Source organism: Etheostoma spectabile, chromosome 3 (assembly GCF_008692095.1).
Source record: "Etheostoma spectabile isolate EspeVRDwgs_2016 chromosome 3, UIUC_Espe_1.0, whole genome shotgun sequence".
Lineage (NCBI taxonomy): Eukaryota > Metazoa > Chordata > Actinopteri > Perciformes > Percidae > Etheostoma > Etheostoma spectabile.
In genome coordinates this window covers 29,091,697-29,095,680 of record NC_045735.1, presented here as the reverse complement: position 1 = coordinate 29,095,680, position 3,984 = coordinate 29,091,697, and the positions used below count along the sequence as shown (strand labels likewise).

At 39.8% G+C, this 3,984-nt stretch overlaps 1 protein-coding gene across 1 annotated transcript in view; it reads right to left on the bottom strand.

The window, feature by feature from the left end:
- p2ry1 (purinergic receptor P2Y1) overlaps positions 1-421 on the bottom strand; it is a 3,113-nt gene extending 2,692 nt beyond the window's left edge. Inside the window, exon 1 of the mRNA XM_032509176.1 lies at positions 54-421. The gene's annotated coding sequence lies outside the window, so the exon portion shown is untranslated. The remainder of the gene's footprint in view (positions 1-53) is intronic.
- Between the last annotated feature and the right edge of the window lie 3,563 nt (positions 422-3,984).

Sequence of the window (3,984 nt, the reverse complement as noted above, 5' to 3'; positions counted from 1 at the left end):
ACACACACACACACACACACACGGAGTAATTATAAGCGTATTACAACACTCACCGCTGAGATAGACCTGTATTCCACATTCCTATAGCCTTCACAGTTGCAAAGATTTTAGTCAACACGCCGACGGGAGATTGCGAGCTGTCGGGTGTCTTCAATAAGCGACCGAACTGTGTTGCAAATTGTTCCAAAGTTGCGATATCCTTCAGTTTCGCGTTGAAACTTCAAGGGGAAACAGTCTGCCCATGGTTCGTCACGCAGGGCGAAGGTTTCCCACAACAGCGGCAGTGGGACGCGACGGAGACAGCTGCATGCTCTGGCATGGAGAGCAGGAATTGCAAGCAGTCTCCGTGAAGCGAGAGGAGGCTCTCTGCGCTATGGAGAGGGGAGGTGCGCACCACGCAGCTTCCCGTCTCCAAACGCGCTCTTTCTTTTCCTCTTTCCTCTCATTGGACCCTTATCAGATCTGACCTGACAGCACGAGCGGCATATTGGCAGGCTAGAGAAATAAAGATAGGCTATAGGCTACACACGTTTTAAACCAGACAGATTACAAGTTAGTTTTTGTTACTAAAGATTGTTTCAAAAACAACACATCGGTCTAAAATGTGGCATCCATGTCTAAAGAGGGAACATTTAACATGTAGGCTGTTGTGTAAGACAGTAATAACATTAGATTTATAATGCCTGTGCATTACAAGAGTCTCATTTATACAAAAAAAAAAAAAAGGTAAACAAGGAAACCCCCAAATTACAGTGACAATAATCCTTTCAAAATGTTTTGGGACTGCTACTGAGAAGAAACCCATATATGAATGACCCAAATTGGAAATGGTACGGTATAACTGCAGTGATATGTCATGGTTATGGGGGATGCCATTGTAATTCATGAATATTGACACGAAACATCCCAATGCAATCAATCATGAAGAGGTCGTAATCTTTGGTTAAAACAACAACGGCAGAGGGAGAGACAGGGCAGACGCACAACCAACCATAGTGGTTTCTACATCAAGATGGTCATTTTGTGTCTTCGAAAAGGAAAAGACAGGTAGCTGGATGTGGGCGACACAGCCAAGGACAAAGCAGACACTGGTGGAGGGAGCAGACGGAGGGAGGATGGTGACAAATAGTGAAGCGAAGGGGCAGTGGAGAGAGAGAGAGAGAGAGAGAGAGAGAGAGAGAGAGAGAGAGAGAGACAAAAGGTTAAGTTCATTATGTTCTGATGCCAAACATCTTCAAAGCTAGCCAAAACTGTAGTAATAATCTAAAGGATGTTATTAATGAGACAGCGAATGTCCACCATTAATAATACACATTACGGTCCATTAGGTGATGTATAGTTCAGAGGCTTTTCTGTGTGTCATAAAACTCAAAACAATATTCATTTTTTCTGACAACAATGCAAACCATGTCAGGGAATCATAAGTTCTTGCTCTCATATTTTATTTTGCGTGTAAAGAAATAATTAAAGTTAACATTCTAAAGTGCTAAGATAATGACATTACAAAGAAGTTTGAGGAAATGTGGGTGTAGGTAAGGAAAAGGTGTAACTGTGCTCACGTCAAATGTGTGTGAGTGTGCTTGGTTAGGTACTCTTTGCAAGAAATCACAGCAAGTATGAGCACACTAGATATCTGTTATTTAATTTACATTTGCTGAAATCTATGGACGTTATTGCATTGAAAACGGCACAATTTGTGTTTAAAGTTAAAGTAAATAATTAGGCACAATGTTTAAAGGTTTCCTGCCACACAAATATCCATATGTGTTTGTGTTATGTTGTGAATGTGAAAATGAACTACCTCCTCTGTCAGATCTAGACACTGAAACAAAATAAGAGGAGAAATCCGGCCAATCACAACAGCTGGTCAGTCTGATGGCATGTTGCCTGAGCTCATTACTATTCATGAGCTCGCCCAGTTGCGCTGGATAAAGGATGCTGATAGCCAGGCTCTCATTGGCCAGCTGTTAGCCAATCAGAGTCAAGCAGCTTAGCTCGTTGAATATGAATGAAAACTGGCACACATCGAGCCAATTCTTCATGCAGGCTTTATATATAACACTAGAATGGCTTGAAACAAGGTAACCAAGGCATTTTATCCACAAAAAAATGTAACAGAGTCCATGGTAGAACTTCAGACATTACCACAAAGTATTGAAATACATGTGGCAAGGCACCTTTAAAGAAAAAGACGGGGGTTATCATCTAAGAGGACATTGTGTGTTCAAACAATCTCTTGTGCTAACTACGGTTAAAAGCATGTGTATTTCAGTTTGTAGGCTGACCTTTTGGAATAGACTGAACAATGACAACAAACAGAGCCATAATATCAGTCAGTTCAAAATAAAGAAAACATTACTTGATCAATACAGAAAAGAATAGAGCAAAACATAGGAATGGAATTGTAATGCAAAGGTATAGTTATATATTGTTGGATTGTTGAAAGACCTGAAAAAATGTATGTTGTATTTGCATATTTAATTACTTTGTAGCAATGTGAAAGGGACAGTACTAAATAAGCTATTTGCTTCCACCTGCTCTTTCTGAAACTAATCCTTTAATATATATATATATATATACTCTATGTATATATATATATATATCTATATATACATATATATATATGTATTTTTTATTTTGTGATTTTACTTTTTTAGTATTGTCTCGCAACATTGTTGATTGTTTGAGATAAATAAACAAATACATTAATATGTGTGTAAGCTTTATTAGATCATTACCCTTAGTGTTAACACATGATAGTATTGACAGATTGCATCCGTATGGGACAGTCGAAAAAGACAAAACACCTAGAGACAGGATGAGAGACAAAAGTGTGGTCATGTGAGAAGTCATGTAAGAGTTACTATGACTTATAGTTACCTTCCTACCTTCAGAGGGTGGCTGAAAAAGTCATGGGACCAGGGGGCTAAAAGGACTTGGCCCCAGCCAACCAACAGGAGAAGACTACGTTCCAGTAGAATAGTAGATTAACTGATTTGGGGGAAAAGGGGCCATTCTCCGGAGCCCCAGGATGAATTAGGGTGGCCCACATCAATGTGTGTCATATAATCTTTATGTTTTATTATTCCCACAATAATAAACCACCTTAATTGAGAGAAGTTGTATGCCATCTGTCCTGACTGACCAAATGGACTGTGTCACATATGCAACTGCTATCACAGCAGCTCTAGCATAACATAGAGAGTCTTAAAAGGTATATTATGTAGGATATATAGGTATGTAGGAGTTTTCTAAAAAAATTGACAACTAGACATTAGACAAAAGTATTCCCTCTATGGTGTGTGGTGGTGTCTGTATCTGCAAAGACTCTGCCCCCTGCCTGTATTTTCTTTTCTCTTCTTAATTTGGGAGTGCTGGACGTTTATATACAAAGTGTAGAGAGCTATAGAGTGAATGAAGAGACTTCTGAAGAACCAAGAGCCTTTGTGCCCCACGTGTGTGTGTGTGTGTGTGACCCAAAGCCAATAACAGTGTTCAGGTTGTGCTGGTTGTGTAGCCCTTCTCAATCCCAAACACCGCTTTTCCCCTCAGCGTCTCATACCGTCGCCCAAGTCTAACTAAGACAGACAGTTATGTAGCTCTAAATGATCCAGCAATGTGGCACCTTCCCACGGTTTAGTGTGTGTTTTTTGGTGCTTTACAACATAGCCACCATGAAGCGATCTGATACATACTGAGATATTTGTATTCCTCTGATTGACTGTTTTCTTCACAACTCTCTTCATTCGCTCTACAGCTCTCAACACAAGGATATATACTCTACATGTTCTAGTCATCGTTCCGTTTACTTTTCTGACGTCATAGTAGATAGATAAGCAAGGGGCACAGGAAGAAAAGGAGGATTAGTTCAAGGTTGGTTTCCGCAGATACATCTTCAGGAACGAAAACAGTGTGACAATTTATGTCCAGCTTTATGATAATAATTTCAACAGATAAAAGAGGCTTTGTTCAGAGTTTTCCCAG